General features: G+C 38.3%; 1 non-coding gene and 1 pseudogene across 1 annotated transcript; both read left to right on the top strand.

Annotated features, from left to right (window-relative positions):
• Nucleotides 1–9,468: 9,468 nt before the first annotated feature.
• Nucleotides 9,469–9,587, top strand: LOC135099050 (5S ribosomal RNA). Its single transcript, XR_010267599.1, has one exon. It is a non-coding gene; the product is annotated as a 5S ribosomal RNA (ribosomal RNA).
• Nucleotides 9,588–10,624: 1,037 nt separating this feature from the next.
• Nucleotides 10,625–10,743, top strand: LOC135099071 (5S ribosomal RNA; annotated as a pseudogene).
• The last annotated feature ends 8,820 nt before the right edge of the window (nt 10,744–19,563 follow it).

The following is a 19,563-nucleotide window of genomic DNA, read 5'->3' as shown; positions in this document are numbered from 1 at the left end:
TCTGTCCTTTACTTATAATCTGAACTGGAAACTTCACATCTCATCTCTAGCTAAAACAGCTTTTATGAAGTTAGGTGTTCTGAGACGTCTCCGCCAGTTTTTCTCACCCCCCCAGCTGCTAACTCTGTACAAGGGCCTTATCCGTCCATGTATGGAGTATGCTTCACATGTCTGAGGGGGGGTTCCACTCATACTGCTTTTCTAGACAGGGTGGAATCAAAAGCTTTTCGTCTCATCAACTCCTCTCCTCTAACTGACTGTCTTCAGCTTCTCTCTCACCGCCGCAATGTTGCATATCTAGCTGTCTTCTACCGCTATTTTCATGCTAACTGCTCTTCTGATCTTGCTAACTGCATGCCTCCCCTCCTTCCGTGGCCTCGCTGCACAAGACTTTCTTCTTTCTCTCACCTCTATTCTGTCCACTTCTCTAACGCAAGAGTTAACTAGTATTCTCAATCATTCATCCCTTTCTCTGGTAAACTCTGGAACTCCCTGCCTGCTTCCGTATTTCCACCTTCCTATGACTTGAATTCCTTCAAGAGGGAGGTTTCAAGACACTTATTCATCATTTTTTGACCACTGCTTTGACCCCTGTATGGGACTGGCATTTCAGTGGGCATTTTTTTTATTACATTTTTGTTGCCCTTGGCCAGTGTCCTTCCTACATAAAAAAAAAAAAAAAAATAGTAGTAGTAGTAGCAGTAGTAGTAGTAGTAGTAGTAGTAGTAGTAATGCTATTTTTCATATATTTAGTAATTTTTTTTTTCATATTATTATTTATATTTATATTTTTTGTTTTGTTTTGACATTCATACGAATGCTATAAAGGTGAAGCATAGAAATTTATTTGATTGATTAATTAATTTATATATCTATTTATTTTGATTTTTTAAATTAATTAATTTATTTATTTTTATTATTATTATTTTTTTTTTTTATGTCTCTATGATAAGCAAAGCATTATAGAATTTATGAAAGCACATATCCTCTAGAGTCTTGCCCTACAAAAGATTCTGTAAAGTAAAAAATAAAGGGAATAAGTGTCAGTGACGTTTGATGAATAGAGGAAGGCGTGGCAGAAATTACCATAAAACGTATATAAATGAAAATTTATCTTCCTCGTATTTTCCAACTTGCGTTTGCTTCTTGAAAATTTAACTGGGTGGGTCAAATAGCAGACATATTGTTCTTTCCTCCATTGTAGTTTGTTTCCAGCAAGCCCCCTAAATAAAGTTTCTGTTTTTTTTTTTTTTTTTTTTTTTTTAAAGAAATGAGGAATTACATTCTAACGCTGATCACTGAGCGGAGCGTAGACGAGCTGCTATCCTCAAGGACGTTACCTCTCTCTCTCTCTCTCTCTCTCTCTCTAAATAAGACTTTAAATAAAAAGAATATATATATATATATATATATATATATATATATATATATATATATATATATATATATATATATATATATATATATATATATATATATATATATATATATATATATATATATATATATATTAAAAGACAATGAATATCCTCTGGGGAAGGGGTGACAATCCTTATTTAACCCTTAATTTCAGTTGAATTTTGACAAGTCTACGTTAAAATGTTTCCATTTTTCTGCAGTGATAAAGAAACGTAGAGGGGTAGCTAATATATTTAATTGTTAATTGTATCTTTTTTTCTTTCTTTTTTTCATTTATTCTTTTATTAATTTTTCTTTTCATTGCTTAATTATGCATTATGCCGACACTGCAGGTTACAATTGCAGATATTGCAAGTATTTTTGACACAATACAAGTACATCCAGCTAAACTATTGCTACAGTATAGAGAGAGTATTTCGATTACATACCTTATTCTTCATCTTCTTTTCTTCTTTTTTTTTTTTAATAAATATAATAATAAATAAATAAGTAAATAGGTATTGTCAAATGAAATCGTCGAGATTACGCAGGGGTTTCGGGCAAAACTTGGATGGGTGACTACACAAGCCTCATCTGTCTGAAAAAAAATAAATAAATAAAAAAAATAAGAATAAGAATAGGGAGAATGAACGAAAATTTTAAGTAATAAAGATAACAGTAAGAATTATTATAACAAGAATAAGAAAAATTACAATAAAGGAATATAAAAAAAAAGAAAGAAAGCATCCCATGTCTTTCTTCCTAATTGTCATAGAAGGGTGAATTCTTTTGTATATTTTCCAACATTTCCAATACAACGATATGAATGGGGGAAGAAAGAATAAGAATAATAGAAAGAAGGCCTCCCAACACCTAGTTCTCCGGTCTTGGCCAATTAGCTAACGGCGGGATCAGCGCAGTTAAGCAGGGGGTCCGGGAAGAACTTGGATGGGTGACCACAAAAGCCTCATCTCTCTGAGAATAGAAAAAAATAGCAATAAGAATGAGGAGAATGAACGAAAAACGAAAATAATAAAATAACAATAACAACTATAATAAAAAAAAGAAGATTAAGAATAAAAAGAACAAAAATAAGGGAAAAAAGTAATAATATATCTCTCTTGCTAATTGTCGTAGAATTATGAATGAAGGGTTAATTTTAGTGCATATTTTCCAACATTTTCAGCACAACAATGCAACAACAATACAGGAAAGAATAAGAATAAGAGAAATAAGCCCTCCCAACACCTTGTTCTCCGCTCTTGACCAATCAGCTGACGGCGGGATCAGCAAGGTTAAGCAGGGGGTCCGGGCAGAACTTGGATGGGTGACCGCACAAGCCTCATCTCTCTAAAAGTAGGATAAAAAAGAATAAGATAAGGAAGAATAATAAAAAAAAATGAAAATAATAAAGATAACAATATTAATTATGACAAGAATAAGAAAAAAATAGAATAAAAAGAATGAAAAAAATAAGAATATCACAACTTTCTTGCTAATTGTCTTAGAATTTTAAATGACATGTCAGTTCTGCTGTATATTTTCCAAGATTTGTTATGAATGAGGGAAGAAAGAATAAGAATAAGAATAAGAATAAGAACAAAATGAATTAGACTAACAATAATGATCACATCTTTCATGCGGTGACTGCGTGGGCGATGAGCCTCACTGGACGTTTCTGACCAATCACAAGGCAGGGTTGGAGTCGTCGGGCCCACCCGATTCATATATAAAGGGATTTTGTGGGAAGCGCGGGCAGACTCAGCTGAGTGTTCGTTGTGAGTTGTTGTTACCACAACTATGGCACGTACCAAGCAAACGGCTCGCAAGTCCACTGGTGGCAAGGCGCCCCGCAAGCAGCTTGCTACAAAGGCAGCTCGCAAGTCTGCTCCAGCCACTGGAGGTGTCAAGAAACCCCACCGTTACAGGCCTGGAACCGTTGCTCTCCGTGAGATCCGCCGTTATCAGAAGAGCACTGAGCTGCTTATCAGGAAACTGCCTTTCCAGCGCCTGGTGCGTGAAATTGCTCAGGATTTCAAGACTGACCTCCGCTTCCAGTCCTCTGCTGTCATGGCTCTCCAGGAAGCTTCCGAGGCTTACCTCGTGGGTCTGTTTGAGGATACCAACCTGTGCGCCATCCATGCCAAGCGCGTGACTATCATGCCAAAGGACATCCAACTGGCTCGTCGCATCCGTGGCGAGCGTGCCTAAGAAGTCATCCACGAATGATCTTCATAACAGCAATATCTAGGCCCTTTTTAGGGCCAAACATCTCTTTCATTAAAGAATTTTCATAGACAATCTGTTTGGTTTTGTGGAAGAAAATATTTATTTTCCATCTTTCAGTATCAGGTATCGACTTTCAACTCAATATCCTTCCCCCCTTTTTTTTTTTTTTATATTATTATTATTATTCCCTCTTCCATGGCCATATCTCTTTCACTTGGGAGAATTTTTATCTTTCTTTATCTCTATTTTTTTTTTATCTTTTCTTTATCTCCACAGAATAATAATCACGATAATAATAAGCATAATAATAATAATAATAATAATAATAATAATAATAATAATAATAATAATAATAATAATGATACAATAATTATTATAATAATAATCATAATAAAAACAACAATATTAATATTATTAATAATGATAATAATAATAATAATAATAATAATAATAATAATAATAATAATAAAAATAATAATAATAATAATATTAATAATAATAACAATAATTATAATAATAATGCATTTGTCTATATCGTATCTTTTTTCCTTTTCAAGTGTGGCTCCAATGGAGCCGGGTATTATTTTATACTGGCAGCAGTATACTGGCCGCCTGTTTACTTGGAGGAGGTATACTTGGTAACAGCCTTGGTGCCTTCAGAAACAGCGTGTTTTGCCAGTTCACCAGGCAGAAGAAGACGGACAGCGGTCTGGATTTCCCGGCTGGTGATGGTGGAGCGCTTGTTATAGTGTGCCAGGCGGGATGCCTCGGCAGCGATGCGCTCGAAAATGTCATTCACGAACGAGTTCATGATTGACATGGCCTTGGAGGACACGCCAGTGTCTGGGTGGACTTGCTTGAGCACCTTGTAGATGTAGATGGAGTAGCTCTCCTTCCTCCTGCGCTTCTTCTTCTTGTCGCCCTTGGCAATGGCCTTCTGTGCCTTGCCAGCTTTCTTGGCAGCCTTTCCTGATGCTTTGGGAGGCATAGTGTCGCCGTACTGCTGTGAGAACGAGTGTGCGTTTTCTCAGTTGAAAAGTGGTATATATATTAGCGTGCCTACTCAGGATCAGGAGTCGCCACCTCAGCGAGCGTCCTGATTGGTCCAGACGCGCTCTGGGCCGATCTGATCTCGCGTATATATAGCCGTTTTTCCCAAAATTCACTACTTGCTCGCAGAGCTACCGACGAGGTTAGAGTACTCGCGCTCCTCATTTATCACCAACAACAACAACTACTACTACTACTACTACTACCACAACATCCATTATCATGTCTGGACGCGGCAAGGGAGGAAAGGTGAAGGGAAAGTCAAAGTCCCGTTCCAGTCGTGCTGGACTCCAGTTCCCGGTCGGCAGGATTCATCGCCTTCTAAGGAAAGGCAACTACGCCGAGCGCGTGGGTGCTGGTGCCCCCGTGTACCTTGCGGCAGTTATGGAGTACCTGGCTGCTGAAGTCCTTGAGCTTGCCGGCAATGCCGCCCGTGACAACAAGAAGACTCGCATCATCCCACGTCACCTGCAGCTGGCCATCCGCAACGACGAGGAACTTAACAAGCTCCTCTCCGGAGTCACCATTGCACAGGGTGGCGTGCTGCCCAACATTCAGGCCGTGCTCCTTCCCAAGAAGACTGAGAAGAAGTAAATAAAGGGCCTCCCTCCCCTTCAGCCAATATCACCATCAATCCGGCTCCTCTTCGGAGCCACACGTTCAAACATCTAGAGAGTTGTGTAGACTATACTGGTATATCAATAATAAGCAAGTAGTGTATACTATATTTCTACTAATGTACCTGCTGTGTGTCACAGTGGAGAGTTGATTAGATGTGTTGCCTATTGTGATATGTTGAGCGTCTTTTTCATCTCAATGTATATTTTGTTTTATGAGAAACTGAGAACGATGAGGGGCGTGATCATTGAAATAAGTCAATGATAATAATAATAATAATAATAATAATAATAATAATAATAATAATAATAATAATAATAATGATAATAATAATAATAATAATAATAATAATAATAATGATAATAATAATAATACTTGGAGAAGACCTGATGAAGTGAGAAAGATGGTTATAATTAATAATGGTTTCTTTTCTTAGCTCAGATAGTGATAGTGAACATGGTTATGAGAAAGTAGTAGTAATAATAGTAGTCTATGGTCCTTCTTTCTTTTCATGTTTGTGGACCTTAAAAAGGTCCGGGAGATGATGTTATTCAATGATGATAATGCAAGCTGAATAGCTGGCACCATCTCAATAATGGAGCGATTTAACCACCAAATCCGTACAGGGTACGGCCCTGACGCTTGAGGGCGTAGACAACGTCCATGGCAGTAACGGTCTTACGCTTGGCGTGCTCGGTATAGGTGACAGCATCCCTGATAACGTTCTCAAGGAACACCTTGAGCACCCCACGAGTCTCCTCGTAGATGAGACCAGAGATGCGCTTGACGCCACCTCGGCGAGCTAGACGACGGATAGCAGGCTTGGTGATTCCCTGGATGTTATCACGCAGAACCTTACGGTGACGCTTGGCGCCTCCCTTTCCAAGACCCTTGCCTCCCTTGCCGCGGCCAGTCATGGTGATGAGAGCTGCTAGTACGACGTCCGAACGGTCTAACAGGAAGCTCACGAATGTGCCTCAAAATAACATAACATAACAAAGAGAGAAAAGATGGGGAGGGGGAAGTGGGGATAGTGGGAAGAATAGGGGGGTGATAAGAAGGGAATTGTAGTAGGAGAAATAGTCACTGGGGCTTAACCCAGGCGCAATTTCAATGAGGAAGGACATCTTTTTTTTTTTTTTTTTTTTTTTTTTTTTTTTTTTTTTTTTTTTTTTTTTTTACGTGTTATATTCATGCTAAGATGGCAAGGGGGACAAGGTCTTTATCGGGGAAAGCAGGAGAGTCCGCCACCAACCGAGCAGGCCAAGCCCAACACAGCCACAGCCACGAACGCCGCCCACGCACCCAAAACCCCGGGCCAAACCACGCACAAGTTAGGGGCCAGACTATCCAGAGCCTGCACCATCAGGATGTGAAAGAGGAGTGAAGGACAGTCAGAGTAGAAAGGGTTTTTTTTTTTTTGCTTTTTATTGGTTCAAAGAAGGACAGAGGAAGAAGTACATCCGTATAGCGGAGGGACCTACAGTTTTACGTGGGTTCCGAACCACGGATAGTAGTAGAGTGATTTGGTGATGGCAGGGATATTTAATGTATGATGTAATGTGGTGGGTGAAAAAGCGGTGTCGGTCCTTTCTGCTCTTGTCCTGTGACTCTTCCTGCAAAAAGGCCAACCTGCTAAAGAAAAGAGAAGTATAAAAAATGTTGTGGTGTTATGTGCATGGGGAGGGTGAGGATGGTTTGTGATAATGATTGACATGATGGTAGGATGTGCAATGACAGAGGCTCGAAAAGGCTCCCTCACCGCAACGAGGGGTCAAATCTAATACCATCTGCTTGCACGCGGTAAGTCGCTGGTGGCGGGGGGTGAATGGGGATTCCTGCATGGATGCTTCCAGGGCCCCGCCCCACCATCTCTTGACTACCTTCCTGCCCAGCCCTTGCCGCACCCAACTACCTCTGTGTGGGGGGTGAAGTGGCTTCCACTGAATGGTGTGGTTACCGTCCCCATCATCAGTACTGGCCGCTCCTTAACTACCTCGGGGGGTACCGCTACCGGAACGTCATGCCGACGTCCGGGGGCCCCATTGCCGTGACGTCAGTGGGAGGAGTGCGGTTCGTGCTATCCCCGTCTCTCTGGAAGTGGTCCGGTGCCCCCTTGAAACCTAGGCTGCGAGGCAAGAAAATAATGTATAAAAAACAAAAATATGAATACAAAGCCATAAGACAAAAAATATGAAAAAACCACTAGGTGTTGCCACACGACCCCACTCCCTCGGTCAGAGGCATGGTATGTTAATGGCGGTGATTTTTTGTCGCGTCCCTTTCCCAAGAGCGGTCCGGTGCCACCTTAAAACCTAGGCTGCGAGACAGAAAAATAATGCACAAAAACAAAAATATGAATACAAAACCATAAGACAAAAAATATGAAAAAACCACTAGGTGTTGGCACGCGGGACCGCCCACGTGAACGAGAGAACGACGATGATGCCACTCAGACACCATGAGTGGTACAGAGAAAGGAGATAGTGAAGGGAAGAAAGGAGGAGTCCATTATTAGAAAACAGGTTCAGGAGGCACAGTGGGAGGATCAAGGAGATTGCAGTGCGGCAGGTGACGGAAAGGTGGGGGGAGGTTGGTAATGAAATTGTATGTGATTGTGTGTCTGTCGGAGAAGGAGCTTAGTTGTTTTTCGATTCTATTGTGGAGTGTTATGTTAAGGGGGGGGATGTTGGACTCCTGGTGAATGGAGAGAGAGGTTTGGAAGTCGAACCATTTCGTCCCAAGAGCGAAACGAATTGCTCGGTTTTGAACTTTTTGAAGTTTAGAGAGGTTGGAGGGAGCAGAGAGAGAGAGGGCAAGAGGGCAGTAGGTTAAGAGAGGGAGAATGAAAGCTTTGTAGAGGTGAAGTTTTGTTTTTGTGCTGCTGTCGCGAAATCTTTCCAGGTTGCTCAGGGCCTTGGCGGCTATGGTTGCTTTTTGTTTTATATGTATATTGAAGTTGAGGTGCTTATCTATGGTGAGGCCAAGCACTTTGTTGTTGTTACTGATGGGGATTGGGGTGGGGATTGGAGTAATTCTGTTTAGTGAGATTTGGCGGGGCTGACTTCTTTTAATGTTGAAATAAGTGACTTTTGATTTTTCGGGATGGGAGAGAATTCGCCATTTCATCTCCCACAGGCTAGTCGCCATCAGTTCCCATTGAATTTTGTCGGTTAGGAGATCTAACGACCTGGCACGGGCCAATTGCGTTACATCGTCCGCGTATTGAATAGTTAGTGAGTCATTGTGGGCTGGGAGGGGTAGGTCAGCTGTGTACATGTTAAAAAGGGTGGGGGAGAGTACGGAGCCTTGTGGGACTCCAGCCTGAGGGGTGAAAAATGGCGAAAAGTTGCCCTGGTGGCGGATTCTTGTCTGTCTCTCATCCAGAAAACTACACAAGATGCGTTGTGTTAGAAAAGGGAGATTGAAGTTATTACAAATTTTGTATTTCAAACCGGTGTGCCAAACGGTGTCAAAAGCTTTCTTGACATCTTTTGTCACGAGTGCTGTCTTGTAATATGGCTTGTTGAAATTTAGGTAGGCTACTATGCTGTTGAGCCAGAGCGGTCGTGCGTGTAGTAAATTACTATTTTCCCTGTTTTTCTCACTTAATTTAACATTATCGGGTCATATGCATAGGTTTTCTGTTTCAGTGTTGACCCTGCAACTGCACATTTATGACTAAATTCACATACACAAGCACAAATGTGAATAAAACTCAATATAAAGGTGGAGGGGTTGCAAGATTTTCCGGCGCGCTAAGGCATGCCGAGATAATATACCTTCTCCCCTGACTCTTTTCTTGTAGGCATGCGCAAGATTCATTCAGTATCAAGTAATGTTTCAACTGAATTCATATTCTAATTTTCAGAAACTATCTTCCATTTGGTAGCATAACCAGTTTCCCCTCTTCTAGTTGGAAGAAAAAACAAATATATTTATTAACACTAACTCCTTGCTCTTCCAGTATGGTTTATGTATATATATATATATATATATATATATATATATATATATATATATATATATATATATATATATATATATATATATATATATATATATATATATACTCGTATATATAGAATTATAACTATACTATGAAAAGCGTTGCTTTCATAACTAAGCAGGAGAACATCATCTTCAAATAGTCGATAAGTCAAGCTCATCAGAGCCAACGACCACACCACGTTGAATACACCGCTTCTCGTCTGATCAGCGAAGTTAAGCAACGTTGGGTCCGGTTAGTACTTGGATGGGTGACCGCCTGGGAACACCAGATGTTGTTGGCATTCCAACATTTTTATTTCCTTATTTATTCATCATTTTGCATTTTTTTCCCTCCCTTGATGATAAAACAATGCAATAAGGCAAGCAGAAAAGAAAAACAAATAATAAAATGCTTCCATTGACAAATAAAGCATCTCTCTCTCTCTCTCTCTCTCTCTCTCTCTCTCTCTCTCTCTCTCTCTTTCTCTGTGTGTGTATATATATATATATATATATATATATATATATATATATATATATATATATATATATATATATATATATATATATATATATATATATATATATATATATATATATATATATATATATATATATATCCTTATTATTCTTTTCATAGATTCTTTTCAAGATCAACGAGGTTAAGCAACGGCTCTGGGCAAAACGTGGATGGGTGACTACACAAGCTTCATCCCGCAACTGGATCAGGATCACGGGTCCCCGTCCCAGCCAGTTCTGTGATTGGCCCAGACATTCCTGGGCCGAGAGCACACTTAACTACTGCTACCACCTCACATCATCATTGTTCTTAATAATAAATTCTTCTTCTTCTTCTTCTCCTTATCATTATTACTATACAAATAATAATGATAATGATAATAAATTAATAATAATAATAATAAGAAGAAGAAGAAGAAGAAAAAGATAAAGAAGAAGAAGAAGAAGAAGAAGAAGAAGAAGAAGAAAAAGAGGAAGAAAATAATAATAAGAATAAAAATAAAATAAAATAATTATAATAAAAAATAAATAAATAAATGAAAATATAATATTAAAAGAAGAAAAACAAGAAGAAGGAGAAGAAGAAGAAGAAGAAGAAGAAGAAGAAGAAGAAGAAGAAGAAGAAGAAGAAGAAGAAGAAGAAGAAGAAGAAGCAGAAGAAAAAAAAAATAAGAAGAAGAAGATTAAGAAGAAGAAGAAGAAGAAGAAGAAGATGAAGAAGAAGAAGAAGAAGATGAAGAAGAAAAAAGAGAAACAGAAGAAGAACAAGAAGAAGAAGATAGTGTAATCTTCTAATAGTCGGAAACTCAAGCTCACCAAGGCCAACGACCACACAACGTTGAATACACCGCTCCTCGTCTGATCAGCGAAAAAAAGCAACGTTGGTTCCGGTTAGTACTTGGATGGGTAACCGCCTGGGAACACCATATGTTGTTGGCATTCCAACATTTTTTTTTACTTATTCATTCATCATTTTGCATTTTTTTTTACCTCGCTTAATGCAATAAGGCAAGCAAAAAAATAAAATAAATAGATAAATAAAATACTTACAAATACTTACATAAAAGGATCTCTCTCTCTCTCTCTCTCTCTCTCTCTCTCTCTCTCTCTCTCTCTCTCTCTCTCTCTCTCTCTCTCTCTCTCTCTCTCTCTCTCTCTCGCTCTCTTTTATTATTAATTCTCATTCACGGTGTTATTCTTGTTGTTGTTGTTGTTGTTGTTGTTGCTGTTGTTGTTGTTGTTGTTGTTGTTGTTGTTGTTGTTGTTGTTGTCGTTATTGTTGTTCTTGTTGTTGTTGTTGTTGTTGTTGTTGTAGTTGTTGTTTTTATTGTTTTTCTTTTTCATCTAAAGTTTCTTTATTTTTATAGTATTAACATTATTATTTTAATATTGCTGTTATTAATATTATTATTACTACTATTCTTCTTCTTCTTCTTCTTTTTCTTCTTCTTCTTCTTCTTGTTTTTTTTTCTACTTCTTCTTCTTCCTCTTCTTCTTCTTCTTCTTCTTCTTCTTCTTCTTCTTCTTCTTCTTCTTCTTCTTCTTCTTCTTCTTCTTATAATTATAATTATTATTATTATTATTATTATTATTATTATTATTAATTTTCTAAATTTCTTATTCCATTTATTTCATTTTTTTCAACTAATATAAATTATCATATGTTTTTATATTTTAAAGATTTGTGTTATATATTCATGGATTTTTTTTTATTTATTTATCTACTTATTTTTATTATTACTATTATTATTTATTTATTTATTAAATTTAACCTAACCTAACCTAACATAATGTAACATTACCTAAACTACCCTAAACTAACCCAAACTTAACATAACCTAAATTAGCTTAACCTAACTTTGTTGTTGCTGTTGTTGTTGTTGTTGTTGTTGTTGCTGTTGTTGTTTTTCTTCCTCCTTTCTTTTTATTGTTGTTCCTAACCTAACCTAACTTAACTTCACCTAACCTGACTAACCTAATCTAACTTAAATTAACATTACCTAACCTAATGTAACCAAACTTCACCTAAATGAACCTAACCTATAATATCCTAAATTAACCTAACCTAAATTAAGCAAAGCTGGCCTAACCTAACCTAACATAACCTAACTTAACCTAACCTAACCTAACATAACGTAACATCACCTAAACTACCCTAAACTAACACTAACAACCTAACCTAAATTAACCTAACCTAACCTAACTTAACCTGACCTGACCTAATCTAACCTAACTTCGCCTTACTTGAATTACATTCAAGTATCGATCAGTCAGTGGAGCCGAGGCTTGCTGGTTTTTCCCATCCTTCACAACCCAACCGACACATATACACACACACACATTCTCTCTCTCTCTCTCTCTCTCTCTCTCTCTCTCTCTCTCTCTCTCTCTCTCTCTCTCTCTCTCTCTCTCTCTCTCTCTCTCTCTCTAACTCCCTTCGTGATTTCTGGCATCTAGCCAAAAAGTATCTCCAATAACTTTGCTGCTTCTTCTTTCCCTACTCTATTTCAACCAGATGGCACCACTGCTATCGCATCTATTTCTAAAGCTGAAATCTTTGCTCAAACCTTTGCTAAAAATTCTACATTGGACGATTCTGGGCTTGTTCCTCCCTCTCCTCCACCCTCTGACAACTTCATGCCACCTATTAAAATTCTTCGCAATGATGTTTTCCATGCCCTCGCTGGCCTAAACCCTCGGAAGGCTTATGGACCGGATGGGGTCCCTCCTATTGTTCTCCGAAACAATGCCTCCATGCTTGCACCTTGCCTATTCAAATTCTTTCAGCTCTGTCTGTCAACACTACCTTTCCTTCTTGCTGGAAGTTTACTTACATTCAACCTGTTCCTAAAAAGGGTGACCGTTCTAATCCCTCAAACTACCATCCTATTGCTTTAATTTCCTGCCTATCTAAAGTTTTTGAATCTATCTTCAACAGGAAGATTCTTAAACATCTATCACTCCACAACCTTCTATCTGATCGCCAGTATGGGTTCCGTCAAGGCCGCTCTACTGGTGATCTTCTGGCTTTCCTTACTGAGTCTTGGTCATCCTCTTTTAGAGATTTTGGTGAAACTTTTGCTGTTGCCTTGGACATAATTATCAAAAGCTTTTGATAGAGTCTGGCACAAAGCTTTGATTTCCAAACTACCCTCCTACGGTTTCTATCCTTCTCTCTGTTTACTTCATCTCAAGTTTCCTTTTTGACCGTTCTATTGCTGCTGTGGTAGACGGTCACTGTTCTTCTCCTAAATCAATTAACAGTGGTGTTCCTCAGGGTTCTGTCCTGTCACCCACTCTCTTCTTATTATTCATTAATGATCTTCTAAACCAAACTTCTTGTCCTATCCACTCCTACGCTGAAGATACCACCCTGCACTTTTCCACGTCTTTTCATAGACGTCCAACCCTTCAGGAGGTAAACATATCACGCAGGGAAGCCACAGAACGCCTGACTTCTGATCTTTCTAAAATTTCTCATTGGGGCAGAACAAACTTGATATTGTTCAATGCCTCAAAAAATCAATTCCTCCATCTATCAACTCGACACAACCTTCCAGACAACTATCCCCTCTTCTTCAATGACACTCAACTGTCCCCCTCTTCTACATTGAACATCCTCGGTCTGTCCTTTACTTATAATCTGAACTGGAAACTTCACATCTCATCTCTAGCTAAAACAGCTTTTATGAAGTTAGGTGTTCTGAGACGTCTCCGCCAGTTTTTCTCACCCCCCCAGCTGCTAACTCTGTACAAGGGCCTTATCCGTCCATGTATGGAGTATGCTTCACATGTCTGAGGGGGGTTCCACTCATACTGCTTTTCTAGACAGGGTGGAATCAAAAGCTTTTCGTCTCATCAACTCCTCTCCTCTAACTGACTGTCTTCAGCTTCTCTCTCACCGCCGCAATGTTGCATATCTAGCTGTCTTCTACCGCTATTTTCATGCTAACTGCTCTTCTGATCTTGCTAACTGCATGCCTCCCCTCCTTCCGTGGCCTCGCTGCACAAGACTTTCTTCTTTCTCTCACCTCTATTCTGTCCACTTCTCTAACGCAAGAGTTAACTAGTATTCTCAATCATTCATCCCTTTCTCTGGTAAACTCTGGAACTCCCTGCCTGCTTCCGTATTTCCACCTTCCTATGACTTGAATTCCTTCAAGAGGGAGGTTTCAAGACACTTATTCATCATTTTTTGACCACTGCTTTGACCCCTGTATGGGACTGGCATTTCAGTGGGCATTTTTTTTATTACATTTTTGTTGCCCTTGGCCAGTGTCCTTCCTACATAAAAAAAAAAAAAAAAATAGTAGTAGTAGTAGCAGTAGTAGTAGTAGTAGTAGTAGTAGTAGTAATGCTATTTTTCATATATTTAGTAATTTTTTTTTTTCATATTATTATTTATATTTATATTTTTTGTTTTGTTTTGACATTCATACGAATGCTATAAAGGTGAAGCATAGAAATTTATTTGATTGATTAATTAATTTATATATCTATTTATTTTGATTTTTTAAATTAATTAATTTATTTATTTTTATTATTATTATTTTTTTTTTTTATGTCTCTATGATAAGCAAAGCATTATAGAATTTATGAAAGCACATATCCTCTAGAGTCTTGCCCTACAAAAGATTCTGTAAAGTAAAAAATAAAGGGAATAAGTGTCAGTGACGTTTGATGAATAGAGGAAGGCGTGGCAGAAATTACCATAAAACGTATATAAATGAAAATTTATCTTCCTCGTATTTTCCAACTTGCGTTTGCTTCTTGAAAATTTAACTGGGTGGGTCATATAGCAGACATATTGTTCTTTCCTCCATTGTAGTTTGTTTCCAGCAAGCCCCCTAAATAAAGTTTCTGTTTTTTTTTTTTTTTTTTTTTTTTTAAAGAAATGAGGAATTACATTCTAACGCTGATCACTGAGCGGAGCGTAGACGAGCTGCTATCCTCAAGGACGTTACCTCTCTCTCTCTCTCTCTCTCTCTCTAAATAAGACTTTAAATAAAAAGAATATATATATATATATATATATATATATATATATATATATATATATATATATATATATATATATATATATATATATATATATATATATATATATATATATATATATATATATATATATATATATATATTAAAAGACAATGAATATCCTCTGGGGAAGGGGTGACAATCCTTATTTAACCCTTAATTTCAGTTGAATTTTGACAAGTCTACGTTAAAATGTTTCCATTTTTCTGCAGTGATAAAGAAACGTAGAGGGGTAGCTAATATATTTAATTGTTAATTGTATCTTTTTTTCTTTCTTTTTTTCATTTATTCTTTTATTAATTTTTCTTTTCATTGCTTAATTATGCATTATGCCGACACTGCAGGTTACAATTGCAGATATTGCAAGTATTTTTGACACAATACAAGTACATCCAGCTAAACTATTGCTACAGTATAGAGAGAGTATTTCGATTACATACCTTATTCTTCATCTTCTTTTCTTCTTTTTTTTTTTTAATAAATATAATAATAAATAAATAAGTAAATAGGTATTGTCAAATGAAATCGTCGAGATTACGCAGGGGTTTCGGGCAATACTTGGATGGGTGACTACACAAGCCTCATCTGTCTGAAAAAAAATAAATAAATAAAAAAAATAAGAATAAGAATAGGGAGAATGAACGAAAATTTTAAGTAATAAAGATAACAGTAAGAATTATTATAACAAGAATAAGAAAAATTACAATAAAGGAATATAAAAAAAAAGAAAGAAAGCATCCCATGTCTTTCTTCCTAATTGTCATAGAAGGGTGAATTCTTTTGTATATTTTCCAACATTTCCAATACAACGATATGAATGGGGGAAGAAAGAATAAGAATAATAGAAAGAAGGCCTCCCAACACCTAGTTCTCCGGTCTTGGCCAATTAGCTAACGGCGGGATCAGCGCAGTTAAGCAGGGGGTCCGGGAAGAACTTGGATGGGTGACCACAAAAGCCTCATCTCTCTGAGAATAGAAAAAAATAGCAATAAGAATGAGGAGAATGAACGAAAAACGAAAATAATAAAATAACAATAACAACTATAATAAAAAAAAGAAGATTAAGAATAAAAAGAACAAAAATAAGGGAAAAAAGTAATAATATATCTCTCTTGCTAATTGTCGTAGAATTATGAATGAAGGGTTAATTTTAGTGCATATTTTCCAACATTTTCAGCACAACAATGCAACAACAATACAGGAAAGAATAAGAATAAGAGAAATAAGCCCTCCCAACACCTTGTTCTCCGCTCTTGACCAATCAGCTGACGGCGGGATCAGCAAGGTTAAGCAGGGGGTCCGGGCAGAACTTGGATGGGTGACCGCACAAGCCTCATCTCTCTAAAAGTAGGATAAATAAGAATAAGATAAGGAAGAATAATAAAAAAAAATGAAAATAATAAAGATAACAATATTAATTATGACAAGAATAAGAAAAAAATAGAATAAAAAGAATGAAAAAAATAAGAATATCACAACTTTCTTGCTAATTGTCTTAGAATTTTAAATGACATGTCAGTTCTGCTGTATATTTTCCAAGATTTGTTATGAATGAGGGAAGAAAGAATAAGAATAAGAATAAGAATAAGAACAAAATGAATTAGACTAACAATAATGATCACATCTTTCATGCGGTGACTGCGTGGGCGATGAGCCTCACTGGACGTTTCTGACCAATCACAAGGCAGGGTTGGAGTCGTCGGGCCCACCCGATTCATATATAAAGGGATTTTGTGGGAAGCGCGGGCAGACTCAGCTGAGTGTTCGTTGTGAGTTGTTGTTACCACAACTATGGCACGTACCAAGCAAACGGCTCGCAAGTCCACTGGTGGCAAGGCGCCCCGCAAGCAGCTTGCTACAAAGGCAGCTCGCAAGTCTGCTCCAGCCACTGGAGGTGTCAAGAAACCCCACCGTTACAGGCCTGGAACCGTTGCTCTCCGTGAGATCCGCCGTTATCAGAAGAGCACTGAGCTGCTTATCAGGAAACTGCCTTTCCAGCGCCTGGTGCGTGAAATTGCTCAGGATTTCAAGACTGACCTCCGCTTCCAGTCCTCTGCTGTCATGGCTCTCCAGGAAGCTTCCGAGGCTTACCTCGTGGGTCTGTTTGAGGATACCAACCTGTGCGCCATCCATGCCAAGCGCGTGACTATCATGCCAAAGGACATCCAACTGGCTCGTCGCATCCGTGGCGAGCGTGCCTAAGAAGTCATCCACGAATGATCTTCATAACAGCAATATCTAGGCCCTTTTTAGGGCCAAACATCTCTTTCATTAAAGAATTTTCATAGACAATCTGTTTGGTTTTGTGGAAGAAAATATTTATTTTCCATCTTTCAGTATCAGGTATCGACTTTCAACTCAATATCCTTCCCCCCTTTTTTTTTTTTTATATTATTATTATTATTCCCTCTTCCATGGCCATATCTCTTTCACTTGGGAGAATTTTTATCTTTCTTTATCTCTATTTTTTTTTTATCTTTTCTTTATCTCCACAGAATAATAATCACGATAATAATAAGCATAATAATAATAATAATAATAATAATAATAATAATAATAATAATAATAATAATAATGATACAATAATTATTATAATAATAATCATAATAAAAACAACAATATTAATATTATTAATAATGATAATAATAATAATAATAATAATAATAATAATAATAATAATAATAATAATAAAAATAATAATAATAATAATATTAATAATAATAACAATAATTATAATAATAATGCATTTGTCTATATCGTATCTTTTTTCCTTTTCAAGTGTGGCTCCAATGGAGCCGGGTATTATTTTATACTGGCAGCAGTATACTGGCCGCCTGTTTACTTGGAGGAGGTATACTTGGTAACAGCCTTGGTGCCTTCAGAAACAGCGTGTTTTGCCAGTTCACCAGGCAGAAGAAGACGGACAGCGGTCTGGATTTCCCGGCTGGTGATGGTGGAGCGCTTGTTATAGTGTGCCAGGCGGGATGCCTCGGCAGCGATGCGCTCGAAAATGTCATTCACGAACGAGTTCATGATTGACATGGCCTTGGAGGACACGCCAGTGTCTGGGTGGACTTGCTTGAGCACCTTGTAGATGTAGATGGAGTAGCTCTCCTTCCTCCTGCGCTTCTTCTTCTTGTCGCCCTTGGCAATGGCCTTCTGTGCCTTGCCAGCTTTCTTGGCAGCCTTTCCTGATGCTTTGGGAGGCATAGTGTCGCCGTACTGCTGTGAGAACGAGTGTGCGTTTTCTCAGTTGAAAAGTGGTATATATATTAGCGTGCCTACTCAGGATCAGGAGTCGCCACCTCAGCGAGCGTCCTGATTGGTCCAGACGCGCTCTGGGCCGATCTGATCTCGCGTATATATAGCCGTTTTTCCCAAAATTCACTACTTGCTCGCAGAGCTACCGACGAGGTTAGAGTACTCGCGCTCCTCATTTATCACCAACAACAACAACTACTACTACTACTACTACTACCACAACATCCATTATCATGTCTGGACGCGGCAAGGGAGGAAAGGTGAAGGGAAAGTCAAAGTCCCGTTCCAGTCGTGCTGGACTCCAGTTCCCGGTCGGCAGGATTCATCGCCTTCTAAGGAAAGGCAACTACGCCGAGCGCGTGGGTGCTGGTGCCCCCGTGTACCTTGCGGCAGTTATGGAGTACCTGGCTGCTGAAGTCCTTGAGCTTGCCGGCAATGCCGCCCGTGACAACAAGAAGACTCGCATCATCCCACGTCACCTGCAGCTGGCCATCCGCAACGACGAGGAACTTAACAAGCTCCTCTCCGGAGTCACCATTGCACAGGGTGGCGTGCTGCCCAACATTCAGGCCGTGCTCCTTCCCAAGAAGACTGAGAAGAAGTAAATAAAGGGCCTCCCTCCCCTTCAGCCAATATCACCATCAATCCGGCTCCTCTTCGGAGCCACACGTTCAAACATCTAGAGAGTTGTGTAGACTATACTGGTATATCAATAATAAGCAAGTAGTGTATACTATATTTCTACTAATGTACCTGCTGTGTGTCACAGTGGAGAGTTGATTAGATGTGTTGCCTATTGTGATATGTTGAGCGTCTTTTTCATCTCAATGTATATTTTGTTTTATGAGAAACTGAGAACGATGAGGGGCGTGATCATTGAAATAAGTCAATGATAATAATAATAATAATAATAATAATAATAATAATAATAATAATAATAATAATAATAATAATAATGATAATAATAATAATAATAATAATAATAATAATAATGATAATAATAATAATACTTGGAGAAGACCTGATGAAGTGAGAAAGATGGTTATAATTAATAATGGTTTCTTTTCTTAGCTCAGATAGTGATAGTGAACATGGTTATGAGAAAGTAGTAGTAATAATAGTAGTCTATGGTCCTTCTTTCTTTTCATGTTTGTGGACCTTAAAAAGGTCCGGGAGATGATGTTATTCAATGATGATAATGCAAGCTGAATAGCTGGCACCATCTCAATAATGGAGCGATTTAACCACCAAATCCGTACAGGGTACGGCCCTGACGCTTGAGGGCGTAGACAACGTCCATGGCAGTAACGGTCTTACGCTTGGCGTGCTCGGTATAGGTGACAGCATCCCTGATAACGTTCTCAAGGAACACCTTGAGCACCCCACGAGTCTCCTCGTAGATGAGACCAGAGATGCGCTTGACGCCACCTCGGCGAGCTAGACGACGGATAGCAGGCTTGG

The sequence above is a fragment of the Scylla paramamosain genome, unplaced genomic scaffold (assembly GCF_035594125.1).
Source record: "Scylla paramamosain isolate STU-SP2022 unplaced genomic scaffold, ASM3559412v1 Contig100, whole genome shotgun sequence".
In the NCBI taxonomy this organism is placed as follows: domain Eukaryota; kingdom Metazoa; phylum Arthropoda; class Malacostraca; order Decapoda; family Portunidae; genus Scylla; species Scylla paramamosain.
The sequence above is the reverse complement of the archived record's forward strand: the minus strand, read 5'-3'. Positions and strand labels throughout refer to the sequence as shown.